The 17,706-nt window shown below is 43.2% G+C and overlaps 1 protein-coding gene across 1 annotated transcript in view; it reads right to left on the minus strand.

The window, feature by feature from the left end:
• The window catches only part of LOC122559473 (intestine-specific homeobox-like), a 62,507-nt gene that overhangs the window by 36,746 nt on the left and 8,055 nt on the right, over positions 1–17,706 (minus strand). The gene's annotated exons all lie outside the window — the stretch shown is intronic.

Consider the following 17,706-nt stretch of genomic DNA (forward strand, 5'->3'; position numbering starts at 1 on the left):
CAAAGGACTTCCATCTTGGTCACAGGCACCAATATCTCAGGGCATCAGCCACACACACACACCACATCCATAGACATTGGCATCTGACATCTAAGAGCAAGGAGGTAACGTTGGAGTTGTATAGAGCATCGTATAGGCCACAACTGGAGCACTGTGTGCAGTTCTATCAACCTCACTGCAGGAAGGATGTGATAGCACTGGAGGAGCTGTGGAGGAGGTTTACCAGAATGTTGCCTGGGATGGAGGAATTGAGCTCTAAGGAGAGATTAGATAGGCTTGGCCTTTAGAACAAAGAAGACTGGGGGTGGGGGAGGGGGAAACATTATTGAGGTATATAAAATTATGAGAGGTATGGCTCAGGGTGAATTTGCCTTATTGCAAGAAACCAAACTTGATGATAAGGAGTAAAGTTGCAGTGGTGGTGGGGTGTGGGGGGAGGGGAGTTGGGGTGGGGAGGGAGCGGTGGTGTGTTGATCTGGTATTCTTTTCATCTTTTAACACTAAAAGCAGGGGAATGGCTATTCTCATTCGGAAGAATCTCCCATTCCAGTTGTTAGATCAAATTAAGGATGAATATGGGCAGTTTGTGATCCTTTAAAGTTTTAATACACGGTGAGGAGTATGGTGTCTTAAATGCTTACTGCCTCCAACCAGCACAACCCCTCAAATTCCTGGCTAATATATTTTCTAAATTGATTGCTCTTGAAACATGAGACACTATCATAGGAGGAGATTTTAATCACCTCATGGATGCTACAATGGATAGGATGCCCAAAAGTCCCCTAGGTATCTCTGCCATTTAAACAATTGGTGGACTTCTACATGGAATTGGGACCGGTGGACATTTGGAGATGTCTTCACTCTGTGGGTAGGGATTTCACCTTTTTCTCTAACCCACACAAGTATTATACAAGGATCGACCTTTTCCTAGCTCCATTGGCTTTTTTGAATTCGGTGATGTCCTGTAAAACTGGAAATATAGCCATTTCTGACCATGTGGCAGTATATTTGGAGGTTAGGATTAAGGGCAATGGAATAGACTCGTGGCATTGGCAAATGGATCCTTTTATTCTTAAGGACAGTAAGTTTATTGAGTACTTCTCAAACAAGTTTAAAACGTTTTTTGGCTATCAATTTGGGCACAACCAGTAATCTGTCTATACTTTGTGAGACTGCTAAGGCCCACGCTAGGGGGATAGATATCTCTTATTCAGTCAGTCGGAAATGACAGAAGGGAGAGCAGCAGCGTCTGCTTGAGGCACGGTTGAATGCAGTCGAGACAACAAATTTTGATAGGCCGTCAGTGACTAACTACAGCGAGTCTCTGGGTTGCTTTGAACTCCGTGCTCACTCAAACAGCAAAGAGAGAACTCTCTTTCACGAAACAAAGGCTATTTGAGCACGAGGATAGACCAGGTAAATACCTCGTGTATCTGGTCAGGAAAAGGATTCCGCCCCCAATCCATTACATCACTCAGAGAGGGCACTGGGATTCTTACGTGTGACTCCAAAAAGATTAATGCAGCATTTCCGAAATTTTATTCTGAACTATATTGGTCAGAAGGCTGTGAGGATAGGCTGGTTAAGATGGAGTCCTTTTTTCAAAGTCTTGACCTCCCAGGTGTCTCTTCTTAATGCCCCCTTAACGGTTCAAAAGATACAGGAGGCAGTGAGACAACTCCAGAGTGGAGGGTGCCCGGCCCTGATGGTCTCCTGGGCAACATGACAGACGCTGCATAGTTCTTATAGTTCCCTATCGAGTTGACACATTGGTGTAAATATGGAGTCATAATTGGGGTTAAAACTCATGTTCAAACTATTCTAAGGTCTTGCCTCTATTACCATCCTGGGACCCTCCCAGATATCTAGGTACCTTCGATCCTGTCCATTGGTCTACTTCCTTCACTCTATGTATGATGCTTCTACCTTCAACCATGTGGGCTCTAAGCAATGAAAGTCCTTCCCTAGAATATTTTGCCCGTTGACCCTTCTCTCTTCTTTTGAAGATGATGCATAAAACCCGTTTTTTTGACCAAGCCTGTCAGCTTTTGCCTAAATAGACTTTTGCCTGAGTATATCTGCCACCAGACAGTGTCTTTAAACCACTGCCACCCATACCAACCCCACTACTAAACGCACCACCCCAGCCCAGTCCAGACTTCAAACCCCGCACCCCCACAAATGATATTCCACATTTGCATTGGACTGTTTTTCTCTAAATAAATGGTTGGGTATTCTTACACTTCAATTCCTCGATTGAGAACTAGCAAAATCTACAGGTACATGCAAGCTTTCAAAGCCAAGCTAAAGTTGAGCCTTCTTTGATTTTTACTGCTGTACCCTTTACATTATGATTGACCAACCAGGAATTATCTGCAGTGTTGCAGAATGGTGAGAGGGAGAGGTCTATGGAAAGATTTGAGCACGAGGAAGGGAATTTTAAAATCAACGTGATTGTGAATCAGGGTCAACGTAAGTTAACATGGCCAATCTTCTCCCTAGACATTGAAGTTAATTCCCAACCAGGGAGAGGTCATGAATCATAGAATCCCTATTAGTGCTGAAAGAGGCTATTCAGCCCATCAATCTTCACCAACCCACCCTGACCCCCTACCCCATCTCTGTAACCCTCATTTCCCATGGCTAATCTAGCAGGTCAGGCAGCATCCAAGGAGCAGGAGAATCTTCTGCTGTACTTTTCAACAAAACCCATGGAGGTAATCAGTACACAAAGGACAGAGGCTGCATCATAGCCAGTTCATCAGCATCCCTTCAAGGGTCCAAGTTGCGCAGTCTCGACTCTGATCTCCAGCAACTGCAGTCCTCACTTTCTCCCATGGCTAACCTACTTCACCTGCACATGCCTGGACACTCTGGGCAATTTAGCATGGCCTATCCACCTCACCTGCGCATCTTTGGACTGTGAGAGGAAACCGGAGGACCCAGAGTAAACCCAGACAATGTGCAAACTCCACACAGACGGTCACCTGAGGCTGGAATCCAACCAAGGTCCCTGGTGCTGTGAGTGCTAGCAGTGTTAATCACTCGGCCACCGTGAGACATCCCCACGCACCCCTCCCACCAAATTGACCACAACCCTGGTCATATAAAACACCGAGAAGCAGAAATCTTCTTTCCCACTGAATCAGAGAGGCTTTTCTGATAGGCAAGGGTTTGATGATGGCTAATTAATTTTTAACCCTCACCTATATGATGGGCAATACTCGTAATGAACAGGGAGTTAAAACTCGTGTTCAAATCACTCTAAGGTCTTGCTTCCTGCCTAACCTTGGAACTGTGCAACAGTGGACCAGACTGTGTGATCTGTAGCTGAGCAGGTGCGAAAAAACTGAGTGAGACTTAATAAAAAAAGGGTCTAATTAAGAGGCTGATCATTTTTAAATTAACTGCGCAACTTGAACCCTTGAAGGGATGCTGATAAACTGCCTAAGGTGCAGCCTTTGTCCTTTGTGTGCTGATTACCTCCATGGGATTTGTTGAATTAAACCTTTTAAATCTGCCTGACTTTCATTCAGAATCAGTGGATGAATCAACCCACCCATAAAACAAAGAGATAGCAGTCGTAGTTATTTCGACAGATATTCCAGGGCGATTGTAGGAGCGAGGGAGTAGGCCATCTGTCCTATCAAAGATAACATGCTTCTCAAGGACTCGTGCCTAATGAGTAATCAGAATGAACTGCCTGACAAAGGTTATATGGCTGGGATTGTCTTGATTCCATTCTAGCTGCTCAATGGAGAACCCATTGATCCTGCCTCCACAGTTGATCGATGGTGTTGTATCTTTTACACATAATTCATCAAACGAGACAAACAAAGCACAACATTCTTTTTCCGCACTGCTGCAGTATTATGGAACTGAACATTGACCAACACCTAACGCATGTGATTGCTGAACAATGCTGCTTAAGGTTGCACATAAACATGGGGTGACATGCCATTTGGGCTTTCACCTGACAGACATTGAAAGGAAAGAACATTGTCAACAAGTATTCTTCATCTATATCCCTTCTCTATTATTATTAGCATCTGAAACGCTTCTTTTGCAACCACAGGATGGCTTGGAACAGTTTACAGCCAAAACGATACTTTGGGAAAACCATTGTCAGGAAGGAAACAGAGTAACTGCGCAGCAAGGTCCAACTTGCAGCACACAGTTGATAGAGGGCTGCAGTTCAATAGTCACTCTATGGGCATCAATGCAAAGTCTAAACTGGCACCCTAGTGCAGCACTGAGGCAGGGTGTCATCTTTTCGTTAAGCTAAAAATCTCAAGGCATTCTTTCAAAAAGGGCAGGGCAGTTTTCCCTAGTGTTGAGGCTAATATTCATCCTTCAAACAACATTGCTGAAGCAGATTGCTTGGTAGACCTTAATGGGGTGGGCCATGTGGCCTCTTGACCCTATTCTACCATTTAGCAGATCAGGTCTGATCCAACAGTCATCACATCTACATTTCGTCCCTTTCCCTATAAACCTTGATTCCCCGAATGATCAACAAACTTTCTTAAATATACACAAGGTCATTTTCATAATATTGTTTGTGGGAGCTTGCTGTGTACAAGTTCACTGCAGCTTTTCCCTAAATTAAAAAACGGAAAGTGCAGGAAAAACTGAGCAGGTCTGACAGCATGTGTGAAGGATGAAACAGAGTTAATGTTTATTCCTGCTTGTGTTAACTAGAGGAAGAGAACCTCATTATCCACTTAGGCAATTTGTAACCTTCAGCACTCAACAGCTTCAGAGCATGAAACTGTTCTCCAGGTTGAGTATACACCTGACCCCACATTTCCCCACCAAATCTCTTGTTTGAATGCGTTTGCTGTGAGCCGCACCAATTAATGTTCTGTTATTCACATCTACCATTAAGACCTATTCTTCATTTGTATCATTCCTCAATTATCATTAGCATTTCCTTTTGCCTCTTGCTCTGGGGCACAGTCACCATCATTTCCACCAGATCTGCCTCTCCTTTATCAACAGCAAAACAAACATTGTTTTTCAATCCATTTATGATATTGGATGCGAAATATTAACTCTGTTTCTCTCTCCACAGATGTTGCAAGACTTGTTGAGTTTCCTGAGTCTAATATTTTCGAATTTTATTTCAGATTTTCAGCACTTGCAATACTTTGCTTTTATTATACTGTTCAAAACGTCTTTGAAATAATAAAGGGACTTGAAGCCATTCTGAGGTGCTGGATGAGAATGGTGGAATAGTTGCAGGACAGAGGAGATCATTCACTCCTTTCTCTCCATGCATACCTTCTAGCAGAGCAACCCACAACCCTGTTTTTGCTTCGGATAATTATTCAATTCTTGTTTTGAAAACCTTGATTCAACCTGTCCTACCATATTCCAGATCCTAATCACTTCCTGCCTAACAAAGTTTTTCCTAATATTAATGCTGACTCTTTTGCCAAGGACCTTAAGTCAGTGGTTACTGGTTCTTGACCCATCTGCCAGTGGGAACAAATTCTGTATGCCTGCTTTGGCCCAATGATTTTGAAAACTTGTATCAAATCTCCTCTTAATCTTTTTCCTTCTCCAAGGAGAAAGTCCTAGTTTCTGCAGTGTTCATCTAACTAAGTTCCACACCCCTGAAATCGTTCTCATGAGTATTTTCTGCACCACCTCTAATTCTGTCACAAGACCTTCTTTCCGACATTCATTATTGTTGCACCTTAGGCAAATCCTAAATTATGTACAGAGTCTGAAATTGCAATGAAGGATTAACTTGCCTTTAAGGAGATGCAATGGAGGTGTAGAATAATGAATGGGTCTATATTCTCTGGACTTTACAAAAACAGAAGTGATCTCCTTCAATGATAAGATTCTGAGATGCCTTGACAGAGATTCTTTCTCCGACTGGAGTGGTTAAAACTGACACAGTCGCAGTGAGTGGAGAGTCATTGGAGCTCTGTACTCCAGAGGCTGAAGGAGCTTACTCACTGAGTAATCCCAGACAGAATTGATGGATTATTGAATTCTAAAGGAATCAAGGTATACCAAAGTCAGACAGGAAAGTGGCACGTGATTGAAGATCAGCCATGATTATATTGAAGAGTGGAGCAGGTTCAAGGCCTATTATTGCCTATTGTTTTTAACATTTTTGGTATTTCTCATGGTGAAGAAATATTGTTGGCAGATGTATATATTTGGATGAAGGACAGAGGGGAACTAAGCATGAACAGTAGTATTTGCAAATGTCTTGCCATACAGGTTAAACACACTAAAAACTGTGCTTGCTTAAAGTAGGACAAATCCTTTTCCAAGGAGGTTGCCGTGAGGGCAAACACAATTAACACAGATTAGTTTGTTTCAGTTGGACTCATGTACAAGTCCATCAATTCATTCCCAGAAGGAAAAAAGGAATCAAAATTGGCGAACACTGGTTCATCTCCTGTTGTTTACATCAAAATTGCATTACAGTGTTTTCATTTTCAAGTGCTACTAGTATTTGTCTTGTTTTTACCCTCTGGCTTATTTGTGCCCTGCCCTGCCCTACCCACATTATTGTCCATGACTCTATCCTTGTCTTAACCTACTCTCCCATTCTGTCCCTGCCTCAGTATTCTCGGTCTCTGCTGCTTGCTCCCTCCTTCCACTGATTGATCTATCCATCCATACACTTTAAAACTTTGGAGGGAACCTCGGCTGTGGGCAAGTCTACACTGGTGTCCACATCCTTTTGAGGTGATGAGCTATATGGGAAACATACAGGATGCTCTCCATCAGGATTAAAACCATCAAAATGGACTTGCTAGTCACTGGAGTTCTGTAGGACCATCCAGAGGGAGTTAGAATCCTTAGAAATTATGAACAGTATTACCGACTGTATCTATTGCGATCATGCGATGAACTACTTTGTTATGTAAGATAAGTACCTTTTCTGTTTAGACTCATGAGTGGTCTGTCCTCTGCAATGGCAATTAGACAGACCCTAGACTCAACATGGAGAAAGGAGACTTAGTAGCAGCGAACCTGGTATCTTAAAATATGACAGGCATCAGACTTAATCCTCTTACACAAATCAGTTGTAACAGATTTCCTCTCTGACTCCGAATCCCTAATTTTCAACCTGAACTCCTTGATTTTTTTTAACTCAATTTTACCTGGATCAACTTGGGCAACTTCACTATCGTGAAGGCTTCAAGTGAGCTGGCCTATACTCTGTTCTTTACTAATCCGCTTTGACTTGCTCAGATTACAGAAACATAGCATCTCATGTTTCCACAGCATTTGTACTGTAAGTCAGCAGCAACTCTTGACAGAAGCAGTGAAGCTCGTTGTTTACCCAGTGAGTCACTTAAAGACCTCATTATTCATTGCTGGTTAGTGCAATGTTCTGTAACTGGGCCCAAATGGCCCAGTTACCAGGTATATAAATCAGTAATTATATTTCCCCTCCAAGTTAGTCTTTAGACTTTACATTGGCGTCTGTTAAATGTACATAAATTATGGGATATACATACTTCACAGCAAAGGATTGCCCTGCATTATAGTCGATATCTTCTACTTATGTATATCCTCAAGTGCTTGGTGACTAATGCATACCTTAGCAACTATCTGAGTGGCTAAGATTTAGCAGCAGGTAGGTGCCTTTTATTCCAGGTAGATTTTTAAACTATTGATTCATATTCCATTTGCTGACTTTAGTAACTGAGCATATACTTAGCCATAGTCCACAAGGGACAATAGGTGACTGTCCGTTAGAGAGAGAGTTGGTTGAATATAACTTGAGGGACTCCAGGTTCTATCAACAGAGATTAAGGGAGGCGCTAACTAATTTAGGAGCGGTAGAGGAAGGAAAATCACTTCAATAATGCTTAGGAGAATAGATATCTCCATTTGTGGATACATTTGGAGCTAAAACCACAGCTCAGCACTCATCTCAGAAACATAAGATCCCTAGTAATCAAAGTTTTGAAAGTTGTCCAACTTATTCCTGATGTCGATCTGTTCAAGGACAATGAGAAATATTGGGAATAAAAGGATAGGGCAAGAAATAAAACTCCTGCTTCTTTATGGAAGAAAGTTGCAATGGTAAGGGTGGGCACTGAGCAGTTATGCATCAACATCCAGCAGCATGGTGGCGATGGTGAGGGAGGGCAACTGGACACGCTGGTTGGACCATCAGATAAAAGGGTGTCTCTGAAGAAATGCATGCTTATGGGAAAAAAGAGCAGATAAGCAAAGAAATCCTTAAACCAATGTAAACCACAGGCCTCACTCCATGTAGATACAGTAAATGATTCCCAGTTTAATCATAATTTCCCTTCATCTTTGTAAAGACCTGATGCCAGTGGAATAAAGAAACCTGGCTTCATGATCTCTGGACCTTCCATGTGTTTAAATCTCATACTTTGTTTCACAAGTTTGAAAATGTTTCCACTATAAGGACAATCTATATATACACACACAGAACAACCTCAGTTAATTGAACAAGATGGGCAGAGTGTATTTTGTTCGGATAACTGATTGTTCAGATAGCAGATAACTTTTTTACAGGACCTTGAGATCTTGTTCGGATAATCTGAAATTTGGATAATTGATGTTTGGATAACAGAGGTTGTTGTTGTGTGTAAATGTGTGTGTTTTATCAATAAGAATCACCAATAATTCTAATAGACAACATTGAAGAACTCAGAGAAGATTGTGAACTCACTATGGAATGTAGATTCTTGGAAAATGAGGCTAGACAATAACATGGGAAACAAAAGAATATGCTGATGGGGTGAGCTGATGTAGGATGGGAGGGCGTTCATGTGGAACTTAAAAAAATCAATTAATCCTGGTGCACTCAAAAACTTTCTTCCATGAACTCTGTAAATTAGTGCAAGAATAATAATGGGCAGTGGCATAATAATGCAGAAGCAGTACTTTGAACTTTCAGTGATATGAGTGGAGTAGATTTTAGTTTGTGGAAGGTGGAGTGCACAGTATTATTACTGAGGGGCTCAATACACTGGTATCTTCACACATCTACACTGTTTGATAGCTGGATAATCACAGTGAGGTACTCTTAATGTGACCGAGAACTGATTTTTGGAATTCATTCACAATTTTGCTGCAAAGTACAGGAAAGCAAGACTCAAATCCCAGGAAACCTGCATTACAAGCTGAAGTATAGAACTTTTGTGTTTATAGATGTGGTGGTATTCATTCTGAAAATAATCCACTGGGTGTGAGTTCTGCCTATAATGTAAATCATTGGGATTCTTTAAACAGTCGTGTGTTATTGAATACTTTCCAGACCACATAGGCCTGTGTCTTCAAGAAAGTCACATGACATCATAGAGCCATAGAGCACAGAAACAGACCCTTTGGTCCAACCAGTCCATGCCAGACATAATCCCAAACTAAACTAGTCCCATCTACCTGCCCCTGGCCCATATCCCTCCAAACCTTTCCTATTCATGTACTCTCATCTTTTAAACATTGTAATTGTACTCACCTCCACCACTTCCTCAGGAAGTTCATTCCACACATGAGCCATCCTCTATGTAAAATATCTTCCCTTCATGTCATTTATAAATCTTTCCCCTTTCATCTTAAAAGTGTGCCCGTTAGTCTTAAAATCCCCCATCCTAGGGAAAGACTCTAACCATGCCCCTCATAATTTTATAAACTTCTGTAAGGTTGCCTCTCAACCTCCTTGGCTCCAGCGAAAAAGGTTCTAGCCTATCCAACCTCTCACAATAACTCAAACCCGGCAACACCCTGGTAAATCTCTTCTGAACCCTCTCCAGCTTAATAATACCCTTCCTATAACAGGGCAACCAGAACTGGACACTGTACTCCAAAAGAGGCCTCACCAAGGTCATAGGAGAGAGTGAGGACTGCAGATGCTGGAGATCAGAGTCGAGAATGTGGTGGTGGAAGGACATAGCAGGTCAGGCAGCATCCGAGGAGCAGAAGAATCGACATCAGGAATGAGGCTTGTGGGCCAATGGGATGGAGAGTTAAATGGGAAGGGGGATGGGGTTGGGGGAAAGGTAGCTGAGAGTGCGATAGGCAGATGAAGGTGGGGGTAATGGTGGTAGATCAGAGAGGAGAGTGGAGCGGATAGATGGGAAGGAAGAAGGACAGGTCATGAGGGCGGTGCTGAGTTGGAAGGTTGGATCTGAGATAAGGTGCGGGGAGGGAAAATGAGGAAACTGGTGAAAACCACATTAATCCTGTGTGGTTGGAGGGTCCAAGGCGGAAGATGAGGTGTTCTTCCTCAAGGCGTCGGGTGCTTAGGGTTTGGCGATGGAAGAGGCCCAGGATCTGCAAGTCCTTGGTGGAGTGGGAGGGGGAGTTAAAGCATTCAACCATGGGGTGGTGGGGTTACTTTCGTGCGTGTGTCCCAGAGATGTTCTGCAAGTAGGCGTCCAGTCTCCCCAGTGCAGAAGAGACTGCATTGGGAGCAACAGATACAGTAAATGACAGTGTAAGTGCATGTGAAACTTTGATGGATGTAGAAGGCTCCTTTGGGACCTTGGACAGAGGTGAGGGGGGAGGTGTGGGCGCAAATTTGCAATTCTTGCGGTGGCAGGGGAGGGTGGGTTGGTGGGGGGCGTGGACCTGACAAGAAGGGAATGGTCCTTATGGAATGCAGATAGGGGTGGGGAGGGAAATATATCTCTGGTGGTGAGGTTGGTTTGTAGGTGGCGGAAATGGCGGAGGATGATGTGATGTATCTGGAGGTTGGTGGGGTGGAAGGTGATGACCAGAGGGGTTCTGTCCTTGTTGTGGTTGGAGGGGTAAGGTTTGAAGACGGAGATGCGGGAAGTGGATGAGATGTGCTGGAGGGCATCATTGACCACTTGGGCGGGGAAATTGCGGTCTTTAAAGAAGGAATCCATGTGGTGTATTCTGTAGTGGAACTGGTCCTACTGGGAGCAGATGCAGTGGAGGAGGAGGAGGAGGCAGAGGAATTGGGAATAAGGAATGAGGAAGAACTTCAGAGTTGAAAATGTGTTGCTGGAAAAGCACAGCAGGTCAGGCAGCATCCAAGGAGCAGGAGAATTGACATTTTGGGCATGAGCCCTTCTTCAGGAATCCTGAAGATGGACTCATGCCCGAAACGTCGATTCTCCTGTTCCTTGGATGCTGCCTGACCTGCTGCACTTTTCCAGCAACACATTTTCAAATCTTAACAACTGTCAATTTATTTTAATTCGGAAACAATTGAACTTAATAGCGGTGCTAATTGAAAAGCCAAGGCAGTGAATAAGTTAGCAGCTCTTCTTTTAAAATATCTGAGGTTCTTTCTATTTGAAACTGCCAGTGACTAATACAGGTTTATTCCGGAATATCTGAATGTGCATTGTATATCCAGAATTACATTATAGGGACAGGCCAAGGATAAAACAGTCACATTTTGATAAGTACAGGCATTGTGAGTGCTTTGGTCTGCTGTTTCAGTGATAGCTGTGGTAGTACTGTTGCCTTTCAGCCGAAAGTTGTAGGTTCAATCTCTACTACAGAGACATTTATAAAAATCCATTAGGCACTTGCAGTGCACTAGCGAGAGTCTGGTGCTATTGACAGTGCTGGCTTTTGGATGGGATTAAAACAAAATCCTGTCTCCCCTTGCGGGTGAATGTAAAAGATACTCTGCCGCTAATTCAGGAAAGAGCCGATCAGCTCATTCCTCCATTGCTCTGGTCAATATTTAACTCACAACCAACCAAAACTAGATGATCTCATGGCTGAGTGCCTCTTTGCTTCTTCATTTCCCACTTGAACAATTTATAGTTATATTTGAATTCTACAGTGTAAAATTGACGTTTCAGGCAAAAGCCATTCATCAGAAACCTGATCAAGGGCTTTTGCCCGAAATGTCGATTTACCTGCTCCTCGGATGCTGCCTGACCTGCTGTGCTTTTCCAGCACCACTCTAATCTTGACTCTGATCTCCAGCATCTGCAGTCCTCACTTTCAACTGGTAAATGGTGAGGATGAAAGGTATAAAATGCAGAAGGATATTAAAGGTCATGTGGGCAGAGCAGTGACAAATGGAATTCAATTTAATGCATTTCGGGAGCGCTAACAAAATAAGAGGTTACACTGTGAATGTTAGGACCTTGGAAAATTAATATTCATGTTAGATTGGCTCCACCCATTCAATTGATGGCACACACAGTCTGTGGGTGCAGACAAAGAGTCCTATTCTTTCTGAAGGAGGAGAGGGGTATAGATTGAATTAACAGTCATTGTCTTTTCCCTGGGATGGGGGATTTCAAGACTTGGGGACACTTTTTTAAAGTGAGAGAAGAAAGATATTAAAAAATTCACGAGGAGCAAAGTTTTTACACTGAGGATGGTTCGCGTGTGGAATGAACTTCCTGAGGAAGTGGTGGGTGTGGGTACAACGTTTAAAAGACATTTGGATAAGTCCATGAATAGGAATGATTTGGAGGGATATGGGCCAGGTGGGACTAGTTTAGATTGGGATTATATTCAGCATGGACTGGTTGGACCAAAGGGTCTGTTTCCATGCCTGTATGACTATGACTAAGAGACTGTTAGTTAACATTGATGCCCATGAAATTGATGGTGTTTAGCAAATTGGTGAAGAGAAGGAGGAGACAGTATGGGGGTTATCAGCATGCTTTCCAATAGGCTGCATCCAACCAGAGGTGGCCCACGTGGGTCTGTATCGGCACCTCAGCTACTCATCATATTTATTATCAACTTGAGATGGTCGGATAAGGAGACACATATCCAAGTCGGCTTATGAGACAAAGTAGGGGGGCATTTTAAACAATGTCGGTTGAAGCCTTACATTAGAGTAGGGTTTATAGATTAAGTGAATGGCGAATTGATTTCAAAGTAGGCAAATAAAGATAATACAAGAGTATTTTCAAAATAGTGCAAATATTAAAACAGTTGAGGTGGAAAGAGTCTTGAGTGGGTATGAGGGACTTGGGGGTGGGGGCGCGGGGGGAGAGGCTTAACATCTTAACATGGAGTCGTCTTCTGTTCTTCTCTAAATAATGTAACTCTTCAGTGAACCCCACCCCCAACCCGAACTGTCCTGAGTGACCTATTGCAATAAGCTCATCCCCTGTTTCTGGGCAGAATTGAATGTTGCCACCAGAGGCTCTGTGTGGTAGTTGTTACCAGTCATGGGTTGCTGCTTGCGCAGTACAAGAGCAATGCATGCAAACAGGATTTCATCGCAAACACTCGAATACAAATAGTCAGAAGTCACACTTCAGCTGTACACTGTCTGCGTTAGACTATATCTCACTCAAGCTGAGAGAGCTGCTCTTTGTTTTTACAGTGGCTGCCCAGTGTGAATACATGGGTAGTGGTACCTTTGTGCCAGGTAGACACTACTCTGTCATTCGACAGTGATGTAGTACAACAAACTTCTGCTTATACACAGGTAAGTGTTGAGCTACAACTGCATGGTACGCTTTCCTTTATAGATCAGAGTATTGAGTACGGGAGTTGGGAGGTTGTGCTGTGGCTGTACAGGACATTGGTTAGGCCACTTTGTGCAATTCTGGTCTCCTCTCTATTGGGGAAGGATGTTGTGAAACTTGAAAGGGTTCAGAAAAGATTTACAAGGACGTTGCCAGGGTTGGAGGAGTTGAGCTGCAGGGAGAGGCAGAATAGGCTGGGTCTGTTTTCCCTGCAGTGTGGGAGACTGTGGGGTGACCTTATAGAGGTTTATAAAATCATGAGGGGCATGGATAGGATAAAGAGACAAAGACTTTTCCCTGGGGTGGGGGAGTGCAGAACTAGTGGGCATAGGTTTAGGGTGAGAGGGGAAAGATATAAAAGAGATCTAAGGGGCAAATGTTTCATGCAGAAGGTGGTGTGTGTATGGAATGACCTGCCAGAGGAAATGGTAGAGGCTAGTACAATTGCAGCATTTAAAAGGCATCTGGATGGATATATGAATAGGAAGGCTTTTAGAGGGATTTGGGCCAAGTGCTGGCAAATGGGACTAGATTGGGTTGGTATATCTGGTTGGCATGGACGAGTTGGACCGGAGAGTCTGTTTCCATGCTGTACATCTCTATGACTCTAAGACTCTAATGGTGGCATTGCCCATCAATGTAACTGTGTGAAAATTGCTGGTGCGCCAGTCTTGGCATCCTCTGCACACGGTCAGAGGCATGTTGTCCAAACGTGCTGTTGCTGGAGACTGACATCAGTAAATGCCGCATGTGCAGTTGTCTCTCAATGGTCATCGTGAATGGGGGTCTGCACTGGGAATACACAGGAGATATGTAAAGCTGCGGCAAAGCCTGTTTTCATTTATATTACTTTAACATGGCTAACATTTGATTAGTCTTTTTGGATATCTTTTGTGTCTGACGAGTACATTTTAGTGAGCACTGCATTTCTTTGGATCTATACCAGTCCAACTTTTCAAAAATTGCCCTTTTGGTCCAATAAATTCACACTTACTGAAGTGATGCCATTATAATGGGCTACATTTCTTTTAAATTGAATCCATTTTTCCTTATCAACCTGTTTAGAGATGTTACCAAGCAGCTCTGGAATAGGTGGGACTTGAACCCAGGCCTCCTAGTCTGAGGGTAGGTTGCACTATCACTGCACCAGAAGAGGGCCCTGTATGTTTGTTGTTAATCGTTACTGTTAATCCTGAAGAATGGTGCATAACACTTGTTGTGGAATGTGAACCTATTAAACTAATGAGCATTATTACATGACCATTATTTCATAATGAGCACTTAGCACTTTGTGAAACTTCCACAGGTAACTTCTCTAATTACCTGCTTAGTCACACCCTTGTACAAAATACCAAGGCAAAACATTCATCACACCCAAAAATCAGCTTGCTTTTCTGTCACGCCATCCTGCAGATGTTGCCCAGACCAGATTTGTTTCCGTATCCAGGGCTAATCGTTGATGGTATGCCATGGATTCCTCAGTCAGATACAGTACTCCCATTGTAAAGTGCTGGTGTTGGTATCTGTGCACTTTGGCTGCACTGATACATAATGGTGCCAATATACATAGTTCATAAGCCAGTGGATATTTTCATAATGTGAGATTTACAATCTTGTCAGTGAACAGCAATGGGCTTTATTGAATAATAACTGTAGGCAAAAGATGGTCAGAGAGGACTCCAACTGTGGGTCTGTCCGACTCTGTGTGACCCGATGTCTCTATGACAGCTCCTTTTGTGAATGCTCAGTAACTGCCTCCAGATAAAGGCCCATCCTTTAGTCTACAGCCACCTACTTCCTTTGTAACTCTTGTCCAGTTGTTGCCAAACTTTGCTAGGTATCTGATGCAGGATGTCTCCTCACAGGCAAAGCAAACCCAGAAGACTGGCCCTTATGTTTCCTGAGTGAGTTCCTGTTGTATATGTGTCTGAAAGGCTTCATTTTTGACTCAGTGTAATAAGAATGAGTCATTGGGATAATGTCATGAAGACGATGAGGGAGCTGTCGGGGCTCAGACCTGAGGCTGGTATACTCCTAACAGTCTTTGCAATAATGTTGGCCATTTTCGGGTAATCTGCAAATGGTTGTGGTAATGCAGGAAGAACTTACTGAACAAGACTCTTCCAGTCAGACCAGAAAGCTGGCCATGCTCACCTACACCAGGCACTTGGGGCTTGAGGGAATCCATATTTCCTATAGTGCACTGTATTGTAAAGTGCTGGTGTTGGTATCTGTGCACTTTGGCTGCACTGAACTGTGCTATTTTCATCTGTATTCTCCCAGTACGTTGATATTGGTCTGGCTTTATTCTTTGCCTCTCTCCTTTTTCTCTCACTAGCTTCCCGTCACTCACACATAATATGTAAGAAATGCCAGCAGAGACCAAAGTTAACAACTAAGTTCAACTCACTGCAAAACTTCATAGCTCGATCATTTTAAAATATTGTGCCATTTTGTTCTTGGGTTCTGATAGCTCATCAGAGTGTGGTGTTGAGAAATGGATGGCATGGACTGCTAAGAAAGAGATAAACAATCTAGTAGATTCAGAGGAGATTCAGAGAGTCGCAAATACTCTCCACACCCTCCAACATCTGGCCAACAGAAAGGTACTGAGCTGTCTTATCAAATAATGTATTGAAGTGGGAGGCCTGTTTGTTTTGCTCACTGTGTCAGTATTGTAATGCTGATACCTTGATCAGGAGCTCCCAGTTAAGATAAACCCTTTTGGCTCACCTCACTTGTGCTGGCCATTGTCAAAGCTAATCCAATAAGTCCCAGTCACTTTTCCCCAATGACTTTGTAAATGCTCTTCCACTGTAGAGGAATAAGATCCATTGAAGGCAAATGGTATTAAATTTGGGATCAGCTCTGATCTTGTTAAATAGCGAGACAGGCTTTTGAAGGGCTGAATGCTCACCTCCTAATCATGAGGTCAGTGGTTAGGCACTGCTGCCTCACAGTGCCAGGGACTCAGATTTGATTCCAGCCTCATGTGACTGTCTGTGTGGAGTTTGCACATTCTCCCCATGAATGTATGGGTTTCCTCCAGGTACTCTGGTCTCCTCCCACAGTCCAAAGATGTGCAGGCTAGGTGGATTGGCCATGTGAAATTGCCCATAGTGTGCAGCAACGTGCAGGCTAGGTGGATTAGCAGGCTTGGTGGAAATTTCGGGGTCATGGGGATGAGATGGGGTGGGGGCTGCGTCTGTGTGGGATGATCTTCAGCGGGTCAGGGCTGAATTGATGGGTTGGATAATTGGGATTCTGTGATTTGATTTTGTTAAAAATTACTAGCGAAACAACATATTATGTAGTTCACAGTGCAATACAGTTACATTTAGATGCTGAATTCCCTTTTGCTTTTATAGGTTAAAATTTCTTTTTCTTCACATTGAGTCTTTATGAATTAACTACATGTCTCATATCAAACTCTGGAAGGAAATTATCAAATACATTCTGTCAATGTGCACATTGAGGTATTTTTTCCAGTTGAAATCAGAGTTTTTTTCATTTGGAAGTGCATGTCACTGGTTAAATCAGCATTGATTCCCTGTTCCTTATTTAACTTGGGAAGGTGAGCTTGTTTCTCGAACTGCTGCAGTTAGGTGGATTGGCCATGGGAAATTGTCCATTGCGTCCATGGTTGTGAAGGCTAGGTGAGTTAGCCATGGGGAATGCAGGGCTACCGGGACAGTGTAATGGTTGGGTCTGGTTGGGATGCTTTTCAGAGGGTTGGTGAGGATTCAATGGGCTGAATGGCCTGCTTCCACACTGTAGAGATTCCATCAGTTCTTTTTGAGACACCCATAATACCATTAGGTAGGGACAAACAGGATTTTCACCCAGTGACACTGAAGGAATGAGGATGTAATTCCTAGTTGGGAGGTGCATTTGCAGGTGATGGTGCTCCCCCCCTAAATATCCTGTCCTGGTCCTTCTAGGTGGTTGAGGTTTCAGGTTTGAAAAGTGCTGTTGAAAGAGAGTTGCCTTGTTGCTGCAATCCATCTTGTAAATGGTATACACTGTGCATCGGTGTTGGATAGTTAAGTTGTGGCATAAGGTGCGAATCAAAAGGCTGTTTTCCCTTTGATAGTTTCAAGCTGCTGTTAGTGTTGCACACATCCAGGCAAGTGGGCAGTTTCCCTTCACATTGTGGACTTGTGCCTAGTAGATGTGTTCTCAAATCCTTCTATGGTCATGTCTTGCCCTATCTCGAATTGAATTGAATTGATTTGAATTTATTGTCACGTGTACCGAGGCACAGTGA

Source organism: Chiloscyllium plagiosum, unplaced genomic scaffold (assembly GCF_037043375.1).
Source record: "Chiloscyllium plagiosum isolate Xiang-an unplaced genomic scaffold, Cpla_swu_hap1 HiC_scaffold_19, whole genome shotgun sequence".
Lineage (NCBI taxonomy): Eukaryota > Metazoa > Chordata > Chondrichthyes > Orectolobiformes > Hemiscylliidae > Chiloscyllium > Chiloscyllium plagiosum.